Genomic DNA, 15,328 nt, shown 5'->3' with positions numbered 1-15,328 from the left:
GGAGGGAGCGCGTTACTGGGTTAAGGAAAGTGAGTTTGGAGAGGGGAACACCTGGCCGGGCACCCCCTCCCTCAACACCGCCCGCCGTCTCTTCTGGTCCGTGTGTCGTGTGCCCCACACACACACACACCCCCGTAGCTGAGCCTGTGCAGGTGGTTCTGGAAGGGGCTGGGCGGGCGGGAGACCGCGGCTCCAGGGAGCTGGAGGTGGCGATCAGCTGCCACCAGGGCTGCCAGCCAGCTCGAGGCAGCTCTAGGTCTAGTGACTTCCGCCTCCCCACCCTCATCAAAAGGAGAATAAGTTCACTGACAGGATTCCGAGAGAGAGAGAAACAGAGACAGAGACACAGAGAGAGAGAGAATAGCAAGAGTTGGCGGATGTGAGCTTTTTTCTCCTGAAGTCAGGGAGACCAAAACAAATACTGAAACCAGCGCATCCCCAGATCTAGAATAATGATGATTGTTGGTGGAAATGGAAACAGTAGAGACACTTGGGGAAATGGTGTGTGTGTGTGTGTGTGTGTGTGTGTGTGTGTGTGTGTGTGTGTGTGTGTGAGTGTTGGGGGGGACAGTTCCTTATAAAGTGAAAACATCAAAGCACAAAGATCCTGGTTCAAGCCCCCGGCTCCCCACATGCAGGGGAGTCGCTTCACAGGTGGTGAAGCAGGTCTGCAGGTGTCTATCTTTCTCTCCCCCCTCTCTGTCTTTCCCTCCTCTCTTCATTTATCTCTGTCCTATCCAACAACAACGACATCAATAATAACTATAATAATAAAAAACAAGGGCAACAAAAGGGAATAAATAAATATTGAAAAAGTGGAAACATATACTTAGCATAGGACCCAGCAGTTCTATTTCTGGGTGTTTACTCAAAAGAAATGGAAGCATGCTCACCTCAGAACTGGGACACATATTTATAATGGCCGGAAACTGAGTTATTTTTATTATTATTGTGCCACTAGGGTTATTGCTGGGGTAATATAATGATAATGAGAGTATGACTCCTCTGTTCTGGCACCCCCAAATACACTTGTTCTAGAGAGAGGGGAGAGATTGAGAGAGAGAGAGGTTGAGAGAGAGAGAGAGAGAGACCACAGCACTGCTCCAGTGCCAGTAGTCTCCCCAGTGCAGTGCTCCTCTGTGGTGGCCGGTGGAACCCAGGTCCTCCTACATGGTGAAGTACACACTCTGCTGGGTGAACTGTCTCCTGGCTCCTGGAAGTATTTTAATGTTCTTAAATTGGTGACTGCATAAGCACTGCATGAGGGAGCTCTCAGCAGCTGAAGGGTATATGGAGAGTGTTGCACCTGTTCTATAATTTAACTGTGGTGTGAATTATAGAATGTATTGTCTTTCAGACTTGGAAGTTCACAATAAAATAGCAACTTTAATGTATATAAATGCCTTTTAACAGGAGAGGCTTGAAATGGAAATATGTTGAAATGGAAAAGATTTGGTATGAGAGCCAGCTGGCACTATTAATATGAAGATAACACTAGTTCACTTGGTAATAAATTTTGAGTCTAAAAAAAAAGTAAATTATTAGTGAATAACTGACATTATGAAACGGCTTGTCTTTTTTTAATTTTTATTTATAAAATAGAAATATTGACAAGACCATTTCCACACAATTCTCACCCCCAGAACTCTGTATCCAGTCCTCTCCCTTGATAGCTTCCCTCCCTATTTATCTCTCTGGGAGCATGGACCCAGGATCATTATGGGGTGCAGAAGGTAGAAGGTCTGGCTTCTATATTTGCTTCTCAGCTGGACATGGGCATTTGCAGGTCAATCCATGCTCCCAGCCTGTCTCTCTCTTTCCCTAGTGGGGCAGGGCTCTGGGGAATCCCAGCTCCAGGACACGTGGTGGTGTATTCTGCCCAGGGAGGTCCAGTTGGCATCATGGTAGAATCTATAAATCAGAACAAATTGTTGACTAATCATGCACCTAACGGCAAGAATATTGTAGATACAAATTTGGAAAAAGCTAGTAGGTTTATTTTAGGTATATCCCAAAAGGCCATGACTTTACTAGTGTTTGCCTGAGCCTGACATCTAACATGCACATGGACCCAAGTTATTATTTGGGGACATGGTGTCCATAGTTGGAAAAAGGACTAGAAAGCTGAATCCGGGAAGAGAGTAGCTCCCAAATATGGGGAAAATATATAAATATTGTTAACTGCAAACTCCATCCATTTGACCTGGGGACCATATTCAGCACAGGAGCCTGTGTAACCTCTGAATCCCTGTAGGTCTGAGCTGGCATTCTGTGGTCACAGCTAAGAACATTCCAGGCTGCACTAATTTCAGGACCCATCTTCTTCAGGCAGTAGGTAGAGTATGTTGTTCAACCTCCCTTCAGAGAATGGAGCAATCCCTACCATTGATCCACATTGAAGGCAAGGTCCTATAGGGGCTCACAGAGGGGTCCATTATATTGCTCCTGATGTAGATGACTAGTGACAGTGGTGAGAGGGATCTGTTAGAGGTCTAGGCCCATCATGTCTGTGTGGGAATCCCAGGGCTCCCTGACTAGGGCCTCATGTGACGGGGTGGCCTGGTAGTGACTAAAGAGTCATCATTAAAGTATGCCAGTCTCTTGCCCTTATTCAGCTTTTGTAGTCCTTACTTTGTCTGATAAGGTTAGCTTTGAAGTGACTGAGGGCGTGTAATAGGAGGTAGGTGAGAAGGGTATCTAGGTCTAAGTAGAAACTGTTTCATTAAGTACTTTAATGTGTCTTTTTAGGTCTTTCTACTTGCTTGCTTTATTTATTGACTTACTACAAACTATTGTGCACTTTTGCTTTAAGGTATATATTTTCCATTAACTTATGGACACATGTACATATGCCCCATCTCATGGGCCCTGGTTTTGAGGTTTTGTTAAGTGTGCCACCCAAAATGGAATTAAGTCCTGTGAGCTAGGAAAAATCTCACCAGAATAATGAAGCTGAAGGGTTGATGTTTCCAAAGGCTTGTCTTTTTCTTCTTTTATTGTAATAGAAGTTGGTTTATAATGGAGTAAGTTAAAACCAGAGTTGAAAGAGTCACTGCCAACTGATGATTAATTATAAAGAACCTCTGAAACTACATAATTGTGGGAGAATATATTTCAAAAAGTTATCTACAGATTTTTAGGAATTTGTTTATTACACAGATGAAGTTCCTGGTGTTATATTACAGGGTTAAGAGTGAAAGCAGAAAGTAGCCAGTGGTATGGTGAGCAGGCAAAAAGATAAGAACAAATTGAACATTTTCAAATTCAGATTGTTTTATTGAAATTACTGAGGAATGCTACCCTTTCGAAGTTTAGGTGACTATTCTTTAGACTTAGAGAAAGGGAATAAACTAGAATGTTTTGAAATGTACAAATAAATGCATTTTGTAAGCTCATCAGGTAATGTAGAGACCTAGCAGAGATATAGATAACATGAGATTAATTTCAGATTTCATGTTAGTTGCTCTGCTGTTAAAAATTACCAATACTTGCCATAGTCAATAAAGTTCCCTCCGGGTAGTGGGGAAAACATCCATCCTTCACCTTCCCCACTAGTGCTCAGAAAGCCTGCTTTTGGCGGACTTTTAAATTTCCCATTTCTGCAGGGCAGTTGTGACCAAAGTCTTCACACTACATAAGTGTTCCAGGCTTTTTCTAAGACCCTCCCCCTCCCCATAATACCTGGAAACCTTCCAATCCCACTAACAGAATTCATTCTTATTCATTTATCTAGATGAAACTTCTATCAGATTGCCATAGACTGTATCTGCTTAGAAGCTCTCAATAAGTAGATTGGTTTGTATATCAGCTCTTCCAGCATCAGCAACTATTATTTGTCTTTTCCTGAAGTACTTTGATTTTGGGACTATGACAAGGTAATTTTTTTTCCTGAAGAATCAAAACTTTTATGTCAGGCATTTCATATCTGGTATATCTTTGGGGTCAGCCAGTTGTACTTTTAGATCTTTCATGAAATTACCTTTAGTAATTTCTCTGTCTCTCTCTCTTTCTCTCTTTGTTTCTTTGTTGCTTTCTTTCTTTCTTTCTCCCTTTCTTTCTTTGCCTCTAGGGTTATTGCTGGGGCTTGATACCTGCACTATGAATTCACTGTTCCTGGTGGCCATCTTTTCTATTTTGTTGTTGTTGTTGCTGTAATTGTTGGAGAGGACAGAGAAATCAAGAGAGGAGAGGAAGACAGAGGGGGAGAGAAAGACACCTGCAGACCTGCTTCACCGCTTGTGAAACAACCCCCCTGCAGGTGGGGAGCCAGGGGCTCGAACCAGGATTCTTATGCAGGTCCATATGCACTTAACCTGCTGCGTTACCCCCCCCACTCCTCCACCTTCATTAGTTTCTCTTAGAGACACCATGTGACCAGCCTACCCTAGCATCTCTTCCTTCTGTTTAACCATAGTGAGTTATAAAAAAAAGAAACACCGTCTAACTTAACTTCCATTTTTCAGTCCTTATTTCAAACCCCTCTTTGGCATTAATCCTGTTTCCAACTCTTCAGTTCTTCCCAAATTTCCTAATCTATAACAGGGACATAGAGTCTATAAATGTTTTTTTCTTTAAAATTCTATTTATTTATGTTGGATAGAAGCAAAATTTGAGAGGGGATGGAGAGAGAAAGAGACATACCTGTATTACCGCTTTACCGCTCTTAAAGCTCCCTCCCTGCAGATGGGACTGGGGGCTTGAACCCTGGTCCTTGTGCATGGTGATGTGTGCACTCCACTAGATGCACCACCATTTGGTCCCAAGTCTATAATTCTTGAAAGATTCTTACTCCTTTTGTAAATTACTGTTTGGTCTACTTTTCTTCATTCAACTATTGAAATTTTGTATAGGCTCATTTCTCCCTCTTAGAATTTTCTCAAGCCTAGTTGAGTTTGCAAATTTTTTTTGTTTGTTTCCTTTTTGCCTCCAGGGTTATTGCTAGGGCTAGGTGTCTGCACTTAGAATCCACTGCTCCTGGAGGCTATTTTTTCCCTTTTGTTGCCCTTGTTTATCATTGTTGTCATTATTATTGTTGTTATTGCTGTCATTGTTATTGTTGTTGGATAGGACAGAGAGAAATGGAGAGAGGAGGGAAGACAGAGAGGGGGAGAGAAAGATAGACACCTGCAGACCTGCTTCACTGCTTGTGAAGCAACCCCCTGCAGGTGGGGAGCTGGGGGCTTAAACCTGGATTCTTACAAGGGTCCTTGTACTTTGTGCCACGTGCACTTAACCCGCTGCACTACCGCCCGCCCCCCTAGTTTGCAATTTTTTTTTTTTACTTTTTTCCCTTAATTGCTCTATGGTCAGAAGAGGCAAACAGGCCACATTGTGAATACTAAAGGTGCTCTTTAGCCCCAACAGTTCCAAAAAGGAAGGACTGCAGTTAGGAAAAATAGTGATTTCGGGTCTGGGAGGTGGAGCAGTGGATAAAGCACTGGACTGTCAGGAAAAATAGTGATTTCAAGTAAAATGTATGGTTTATTATTTTGAGATCATATAGGTGCATAAATACATTACTTCTATTTGTAGTCTTAGTGGGGAGTCATTATTATGGTGGGAAATTGGCTTGTAGAGAGGGACTTCCGCTTTTGAGCTAGAGTCAAAAAAGGAAGTAAAATTAGGTTGGGGAGTATGTTAATATCTCATGGAAGGAAGGGAAGGCCGGTAAATACAACCAGGTCTCATGTTAGTCTATAACCATTAAGTGGTATGGTCTCCAAGATCAAGGAAGCTGCCCTATGCTTTTCTTATTCTCATCCCTAGCCCCTTTTTTGAGGATTTTCTCATTCACACTCTTATCTTTCCAGATGAGTACTCCTATTTGAACTTGGTTTCTGCCCTTGATTATGCCCATGGAGTAATAGAACAGAAAATATCTTCTAGCCTAACTATGCTATAGGCCCTCTTCTCTGTTTGAGTTAGTCTGACTTCTCTTACAGTTGTATCCCTCATTACTTGAAGGAACTATCACTTTGTTTATTGTTACTATCTAAAGCTAATTAAAATATTGGTCATTTGTCATATACCATATGTCTTGTTCTAGAAGATTAAAGACCTAAATATTATCCTTTAGGAGTTTACATACTTGAGAAAGGCAAAACATAATATCAAACACTTATATATTACTAAGGGGTAGAAAAGATAAATGTAAAAATGAGTGGGCAGAAAATAAGGACTGAGTGACTACAGAAAGGACAGATATACACTACAGGCTTCTGCTACAAGGAACAGGGATGACTTTATCTTTAGTATTGAATGCCTATTTTTATAAGAACTCCAGTATAGATGTTAAAACCATAGAGACTAGTAATAAACTTTAGTCACATCAGCTTGAGGCCAGAATAGTAGTAGGTTTTATCATCTGTCATACATAAGCCTTCCCAGTGACAAAGAGCAAGGTGAAACTTTGAAAAGTACAGAGTAGAACAGTCCAAAAACTGAGCCACTGGAACTTCATCATCTACAGTGCACAGGTTGAACAAACATGTATGTTACTGTAAGTTGGGAGACATACTGAATTAACATTTTCCACATGACCTCAAAACATAATGTAGTCTACCTGGTATTTGTATGAACTGTAATAATAAAAAAAAAAACCCTCATTCAATCTGGACTATGTTGAGGGATGTTGTTGACCTGTCATTTAGGCAGAGTTATATGCACTCTGAAGTTTAGGGTCCCTCTTACAGGTAAACGAAAAGCCTGACTATCTAATATCTTAAGTCCTCTGTAACCAGGGTAGATTATTTTACCCTAACATGAAGTGCTGATAGCAAACAATATGCAAAGGCAGCTGAGTTTCTAGGAGGGGAAACTTCTAGGGTAACTTGAAATCAGTTCTTCATACTGACATTGAATGGGGTTGGAGTGGGGAAGTGCTGTTCCTTCACCACAGTTAGAGGGCCCAATATTAATCTCTCCCTAGATCTAAAATTACCAGGCTAAATTTTGTTATCAATAACTGCTTGGCCTACTTTCCTTCTTTGTTTTGAGAGCACATCCTGATATGGGGTCTCAAATCACTTATTTGCCAAGAGATTAATTAGCTTTTCAGAGCTTCTGTGCTAGTTAACAGTCCCAAAATAGACCAATAGTTCCAGTGCTCATTGCTTCATAGAAGGACAAATTATAGAAGTAAAAAAATTTGGGCAAAATGTATCTGACAGGATCTTTATTTATTATTATTATTATTATTTTTTCCAGAACACTGTTCAGCTCTGGTTTATGGTAGTGCAGGAGATTGAACCTGAGACTTTGGAGCCTCAGACATGAAAGTCTCTTTGCATAACCATTCTGCTACCTACCCTCCACCCTCTGACAAGATCGTTAAGCTTATGAAAGATGTGAGTGCTAACCCTCCTTGGTTCAGTTGGTCTGGGTATGTTTCCCTCCTCCCTTCCCACAGGGTTCTTAGAGCACTGAGTTGCAAGGTGGTTCAGTAGCTAATAGGAGAAGTCAAAGTCCAGGTGCTCTAGCCACATAAATTTAAATCATGACTCTACTCCTTGCTCCAGTTTCTTAACTTGAATGTAGTTTTCCATGATCTGAGAAGTGGGAATAACATTTCTTTTTTTCTTTTATTCATTCCCTTTTGTTGCACTTGTTGTTTTATTGTTATAGTTATTGTTGTTGTTATTGATGTCGTCGTTGTCGGATAGGACAGAGAGAAATGGAGAGAGGAGAGGAAGACAGAGGGGGAGAGAAAGATGGACACCTGCAGACCTGCTTCACCACCTGTGAAGCAACGCCCCTGCAGGTGGGGAGCTGGGGGCTCGAACTGGGATCATTACTCCAGTACTTGTGCTTTGCACCACCTGCCCTTAACCCACTGCGCTACTGCCCAACCCCCAGGAATAACATTTCTAATTAGTGAAGATTGAGACTTTATTAACTGCTCATCTACAGAGTGAATACTCACAACATAGTACCTATATCATAGATACTAAAGAGACAGTGTCTCCCATAAGCTGCTGTGCTCTGCAAGTAAACCAGATCTGCTGGTGTAGCCAGAGCCTCCCAGGAGCTAAGGAACATGGATTTTTCTAATCAAATTTTTTATCAGTGTAACAGTATCTGAATTTTGCATACTATATCCAGATGTGTAAATTATGTAGTGCTCTGATTTCTGCAATTTGCCTTGGTGTTCCTGTTTCTACTGATGGCGAGGGAGAAATCAGAAATTTGCCACTTGGGAGTCAGGCGGTAGTGCAGTGGGTTAAGCGCAAGTGGTGGGAAGCACAAGGATTCCTGGTTCGAGCCCAGCTCCCCACTTGCAGGGGAGTTGCTTCCCAAGTTGTGAAGCAGGTCTGCAGGTGTCTTATCTTTCTCTCCCTCTCTCTGTCTTCCCCATCTCTCTTCATTTCTCTCTGTCCTATCCAACAATGACGACATCAACAACAACAATAATAACTACAATAAAACAAGGGCAACAAAGGGGAATAAATAAATAAATAAATATTTTTTAAAAACATTTAAAAATAAAAAAAAAGAAATTTGCCACTTATTAAGAGTGACTTAGTCCCATTCCATTTTAGGGTCATTTTAGAGTCAACTTAGTCCCTTTAGGAATAAATAAAAGGTGTTCTTCCACACTTTTCTCCTTCCACATTTAGGGTGAGGTCCCTAGAGGCCCACAGGAGCTGACCCTGACTTCTAAACACTGTAATGCTCTGTGCCTCAAGCTTCAGGCTTCTTTTTTGGGTGGAGAAGGATTAATGGTTTACAATAGATACAGTTGTTGGTACATGTGTAAAATTTATCAGTTTTCTGCAAAATATTCTCACCCCTAGCTTAGGTCCTCCTTCATCATCATGCACCAGGACCTGAAAGCATGCCCTTCAAGTCTTCTACTTTGGGGCAATACCAGACATCAAAAATGATTCCTAGATTGAACACTTTTGGTTACTCATCTAGTTCTGTTTTTAAATATTTTGTATATCCTTACTATTCCCAAATTTACATCACTACCCCAACCTTTCCCATGAGTTCTAGGCTTCTTTTTAATTTTTTTTTCATATTTATTTACTTTTTCCCTTTTGTTGCCCTTGTTGTTTTATTGTTGTAGTTATTATTGTTGTTGTTATTGATGTCGTCGTTATATAGGACAGAGAGAAATGGAGAGAGAAGGGGAAGACAAAGGGGGGAGAGAAAGATAGACACCTGCAGACCTGCTTCACCGCCTGTGAAGCGACTCCCCTGCAGGTGGGGAGCTGGAGGCTCAAACTGGGATCCTTACGCTTGTCCTTGTGCTTTGTGCCACGTGCACTTAACCCACTGTTCTACCGCTAACTCCCTAGACTTCATTTTTTTAAAGTACATTTATTTATTATTGGATAGAGATAGAAATTGAGAGGGAAGAAGGAGATAGAGGAAAGAGACAGTGAGACCTGCAGCCCTGCTTCACCACTTGTTAAGCTTTCCCCCTACAGGAGGGGACCAGGGGCTAGAACCTGTGTCCTTGCGCAGTGTAATGTGTGCACTTAACCAGGCACAACACCACCTGACCCCAATTCTATACTTCTTAGTATGTATAATGAATCACCTCTGGAAGTCTCCACTAAAACATATTCCTGTCTGCCCTCACCTCCAGCAGTCTTTTTCCCCCACCAGAGTTATCAAGCCAGGACCTGGTGCCTACACAACAAATCTACTTCTCTCACCAGCCATTTTTCCTCTTTGTTTTATTGGATGGAGGCAAATTGAAGAGAGAGAGAAAGAGTACATTGGGTTGTTCTAGCTCTCCCCCTGCCAAGAAAATTTGGATCAGTCCTGCTAGTTTCGCGGGCCCACTTGGCCCCGCCCCAAGGAACCCCGAGAGGGTTCCAGAGTTCCAGAGTGGCAGAGTTAGAGAGTGCTTGGTGCCGCAGGGGAAAGAGGCAGCAGAGTTCTGTTTGGTGATTAGTTTGGTTTAGTTTATGATCATTGTTCCTGAATAAAGAAATACAGCTTCCCTGCCCAGCCATATGTCTCTGGTCGTCTCTGTTACCCGCCCATGAAGCTAGCCCAGCCAGCTAGAGCCTCCGAATTTTAACAACAAATGGCGCCCACGTGGACCTGACCTGCGCATCTCTCAGATAAGTGAAGACAATTTGGCTACCTATGTACTATGGCCTTCTCTTCTGCTTGTGAAGAGATCTCCAAAGGCCTCTGCTCTTTCTTCACAAGACTGTTTTGCTGTTTCTGGAACATTTATCTCTGGACCACTCTGTGGTTTCCACGTGCTCGGGCGCACTCAAAACAGCCAGAAGAGTCAGGAAGAGCCAGCGGGCAAGAGGCTAGGCGCAGAGCTGCCTTTTTCACGTGGTGGAACAGCCAGCCAGCCGGCTGCACCCAGACAGCCCTGCGCACCGCGCCCGCAGCCCCGCAGCCCCGCAGCCCCGCAGCCCGCAGGAGGCTGACGCCAGCACACAGGAGCCCGACGCCAGCACGCAGGAGCCAGATGCCACCATACAGGAGCCCGATGCCAACACACTGGAGCCCGATGCCAACACGCAGGAGCCTGATGCCACCACGCAGGAGCCCAATGCCAGCACACAGGCCAGCCGACAGGAGCCGGCTCTCCACCGCGTGGCGCAGGGCACTGGACACGTGATCCCTCCACGCTGCTCGGCCACTGCGAACAGGGCAGCAGACATGGCAGGGCCATGGGGCAGGGCCGCGGTGGCCTATCATGGTCACCACCCCTGGGCACCTCGGCCCGCGCCTTCTACAAGGCTGGCCCGCCCGCCCTTGTGCTATGAATTCTGGAATGATCCTGGACCTCCCGGACCCCCGGGCTCCCTGCCGAAACTGGGCACATGAGATCTCCAGCTGCCGGTCTGGTCTGAAGGCAGACAAGCTGGAGTATGCAGAGATTTGTACAGAGATCGCAACCTGCAATTCCTAGAAGTGAAGCTGCCCAAGAGACCACCACTGGACAACGCACCCCCCCAACAACTAAGACAGTACATATCTAAATTCGTGTTTGAAATGACATGTCTTCGTAACAAAGGTTTCTCTCCTTATGCATTAATGACCATGTTTATGTGTATGTTTAAATTTTGGTAAACAGTAACTTTAAGGCTAAATTCTTACTAGTCAAAGTTAAATGAAAAAGGTTTTCAACATAATTCTCATAAAGATAAAATTAACTTACATTTAAAGTCTGAGGTAAAAATTAGTTAACAATCAATATATTTTAACTAAGTTGGTCTAAACAAAAGGTTAAATAGACTTGTTGATATGTAAAACTCTCCATTACCTTCTCTATTAGAAATGGTAGATTGCACAATGGCTATGCTAATTATTCTCATGCCTGAGGTTTCCTTTCCTGCACACACCTAGGTTACATCTCCATCTTAAATGGGTGTAACAAAAGTTAAAAAGACGTTGTTGATATGTAAAAGTCTCAAATTCCTTCTCTATTAGAAATGTTAGATTGCGCTATGGTTATGCTAATAAGTTTTGTTTCATAGTAAGTAAATTGCAGCCAGCTGCCTTTGGGACTCTAGGCCATTCCCCACCCCCATGCAAATGCCTGTCAAGGCAAGTACGGCCCCCAGAAGCAAGAAATGTTTTTTTTAAGCTGATAAAGTTTTGCCCACAGAGGCAAAATATGGCCCCTCAGGCCTTCCCTTGGCAGCACACTGGTTCTTGTTACTTGCTTACATGTTTCTCCATGTTTGTGCCAGTTTCTTTTTTAAAAAATGCCTGTACGATATAGGTTTCCGTTCACCCCACACCCTTGATACTGTAGTCATTTAGTTAAAAAGAAAAGGGGGAATTGTTGTATGCTTTATATTGGGTTGTTATAGCTCTCCCCCTGCCAAGAAAATTTGGATCAGTCCTGCTAGTTTCGCGGGCCCGCTTGGCCCCGCCCCAAGGAACCCCGAGAGGGTTCCAGAGTTCCAGAGTGGCAGAGTTAGAGAGTGCTTGGTGCCGCAGGGGAAAGAGGCAGCAGAGTTCTGTTTGGTGATTAGTTTGGTTTAGTTTATGATCATTGTTCCTGAATAAAGAAATACAGCTTCCCTGCCCAGCCATATGTCTCTGGTCGTCTCTGTTACCCACCCGTGAAGCTAGCCCGGCCAGCTAGAGCCGCCGAATTTTAACAACAGATGGAGGTAAATTGAAGAGAGAGAGAAAGAGAGAGAGAGAGGGAGAGAGACCTAACAGCACTGCTTTACCACTAGTGAAGCTTCTCCCCTGCAGGTGGGGGTCAAGGACTTGAGCCTGGATCCTTATGCATGGTAATGTGTGTGCTCTACCTGGTGCACTAGCCTGGCCCCTCCAGCAGTCTTTTATTAACTTAGTCAATGGCAACCACACCCTCCTAGTTACCTAGTTTAAAGTCACCTTGAGGGAGTCGGGCAGTAGCTCACCGGGTTAAGCGCAGGTGGCACAAAATGCAAGGACCAGGGTAAGAATCTCGGTTCCAGCCCCCAGCTCTCCACCTGCAGGGGAGTCGCTTCACAGGCAGTGAAGAAGGTCTGCAGGTGTCTTATCTTTCTCTCCTCCTCACTGTCTTCCCCTCCTCTCTCCACTTCTCTCTGTCCTATCTAACAACGACAACAATAATAACTATAGCAACAACAGTAAAAAACAACAAAGGCAAAAAAAGGGAAAATAAATAAATAAATATTTAAAATTTAAATAAATAAATAAAAGTCACCTTGAGCTGCCAGCTTGCTATCCACATCCAACCTTTGGGGAAATTCAGTTACTTCTACTTTCAAAATATATTTCTAATTCAGTCACTTCCCACACAGCCACTATTCTTTTTTTTTTAATTTATTTCTTTTTGGGGAATTAATGTTTTACATTCAACAGTAAATACAGTAGTTTGTACATGCATGACATTCCCCAGTGTCCCGTTTAACAATACAACCCCCACTATGTCATTTATCATCCTTCATGGACCTGTATTCTCCCCACCCACTCCCACCCCAGAGTCTTTTTTTTTGGTGCAATACGACAATTCCATTTCAGGTTCTACTTGTGTTTTCTTTTCTAATCTTGTTTTTCAACTTCTGCCTGAGAGTGAGATCATCCCATATTCATCCTTCTGTTTCTGACTTATTTCACTCAACATGATTTTTTCCAGGTCCATCCAAGAACGGCTGAAAACGGTGAAGTCACCATTTTTTACAGCTGAGTAGTATTCCATTGTGTATATATACCACAACTTGCTCAGCCACTCATCTGTTGTTGGACACCTGGGTTGCTTCCAGGTTTTGGCTATTACAAATTGTGCTGCCAAGAACATATGTGTACACAGATCTTTTTGGATGGATGTGTTGGGTTCCTTAGGATATATCCCCAAGAGAGGAATTGCAGGATCATAGGGTAGGCCCATTTCTAGCCTTGTGAGAGTTCTCCAGACTGTTGTCCAGAGAGGTTGGACCAATTGACATTCCCACCAGCAGTGTAGGAGGGTTCCTTTGACCCCACACCCTCTCCAGCATTTGCTGCTGTTACCTTTTCTGAAGTATGACATTCTCACAGGAGTGAAGTGGTATGTCATTGTTGTCTTTATTAGCATTTCTCTGACAATCAGAGACTTGGAGCTTTTTTTCATGTGTTTCTCGGCCTTTTGGATCTCTTCTGTGGTGAATATTCTGTCCAAGTCCTCCCCCCATTTTTGGATGGGGTTATTTGTTGTCTTGTTGTTGAGTCTGGCAAGCTCTTTATATATGTTGGTTATTAAACTCTTGTCTGATGTATGGCATGTAAAGATCTTCTCCCATTCTGTGAGGGGTCTCTTGGTTTGGGTAGTGGTTTCTTTTGCTGTGAAGAAGCTTTTTAATTTGATGTAGTCCCATAGGTTTGTACTTGCCTTAGTCTTCTTTGTTATTGGATTCATTTCATTGAAAATGTCTTTAAAATTTATATAGAAAAGAGTTCTGCCAATATTTTCCTCTAAGTATCTGAGAGTTTGTGGTCTAACATCCAAGTCCTTGATCCACTTGGAATTTACTTTTGTATTTGGTGAAATACAGTGGTTCAGTTTCATTCTTCTGCATGTTTCAACCTATTGTTTCCAACACCATTTGTTGAAGAGACTCTGCTTTCCCCATTGAATAGTCTGGGCCCCTTTGTCAAAGATTAGATGTCCATAGGTGTGGGGCCTCATTTCTGGGCTCTCAATTCTATTCCACTGGTCAGTGTGTCTATTCATGTTCCAGTAACAAGCACTTTTGATGACAATGGCCCTATAATACAGTTTGAGATCTGGGAGTGTGATGCCTCCAGTTCTGTTCTTTTTTCTCAAGATTTTTTTTGGCAATTCTAGGTCTTTCCTGGTTCCAGATAAACATTTGTAGCATTTTTTCTATTCTCCTAAAAAATGTGCTTGGGATCTTGATGGGGATAGCATTAAATTTGTAGATGGCTCTGGGTAGTATATTCATTTTGATGATGTTAATTCTTCCAACCCATGAACATGGAATATCTTTCCACTTCTTTGTGTCTTGTTCAATTTCTTTGAGTAGTGACTCATAATTTTCAGTATACAAGTCTTTCACTTCTTTGGTTAGGTTTACTCCTAGATATTTTATTGTTTTTGTTGCTATAGTAAATGGAATTGATTTCTGGATTTCAATTTCTTCTAACTTAGTGTTTGCATAGAGGAATGCCACTGACTTTTGAATGTTAATTTTATAGCCTGACACCTTACTCTATTGCCTGATGATTTCCAAAAGCTTCTTGCTGGATTCCTTAGGTTTTTCCATGTATACTATCATGTCGTCTGCAAATAAGGAGAGTTTGACTTCTTCTCTTCCAATCTGTATCCATTTAATTCCTTGCTCCTGCCTGATTGCTATAGCAAGAACTTCCAACACTATGTTGAATAGTAATGGTGATAGTGGGCAGCCCTGTGTAGTACCTGATCTGAGGGGAAATGCTTCCAGTTTTTCACCATTGAGTATGATGTTGGCTGTAGGTTTGCTATATATAGACTCCACTATCTTGAGGAATTTTCCATCTATTCCCATTTTTTGTAGTGTTTTGATCATAAAGGGATGTTGTATCTTGTCAAAGGCTTTCTCTGCATCTATTGATATGACCATGTGGTTTTTGGTCTTGCTTTTGTTGATGTGGTGGATCACATTGATTGATTTACGTATATTAAACCAACCTTGCATGCCTGGGATAAAAACCCCACTTGGTCATGATGAACAATCTTTTTGATATACTGCTGTATCCGGTTGGCTAGAATTTTGTTCAGTATTTTAGCATCTATGTTCATCAGAGATATTGGTCTTTAGTTTTCTTTTTTGGTTGTGTCCCTGTCTACTTTTGGTATCAGGGTGATGTTGGCTTTATAGAAGCTGGCAGGGAGTATTCCAGT

General features: G+C 42.4%; 1 long non-coding RNA gene across 1 annotated transcript in view; it reads left to right on the top strand.

Moving 5' to 3' along the window:
- LOC132539411 (uncharacterized) overlaps positions 1 to 15,328 on the top strand; it is a 39,756-nt gene that overhangs the window by 412 nt on the left and 24,016 nt on the right. The window contains exon 2 of the long non-coding RNA XR_009550696.1: positions 3,734 to 3,875. This is a non-coding gene — a long non-coding RNA (uncharacterized LOC132539411). The remainder of the gene's footprint in view (positions 1 to 3,733; positions 3,876 to 15,328) is intronic.

This window comes from Erinaceus europaeus, chromosome 7 (genome assembly GCF_950295315.1).
Source record: "Erinaceus europaeus chromosome 7, mEriEur2.1, whole genome shotgun sequence".
Lineage (NCBI taxonomy): Eukaryota > Metazoa > Chordata > Mammalia > Eulipotyphla > Erinaceidae > Erinaceus > Erinaceus europaeus.
This window is presented reverse-complemented; position numbering and strand designations above follow the sequence as displayed.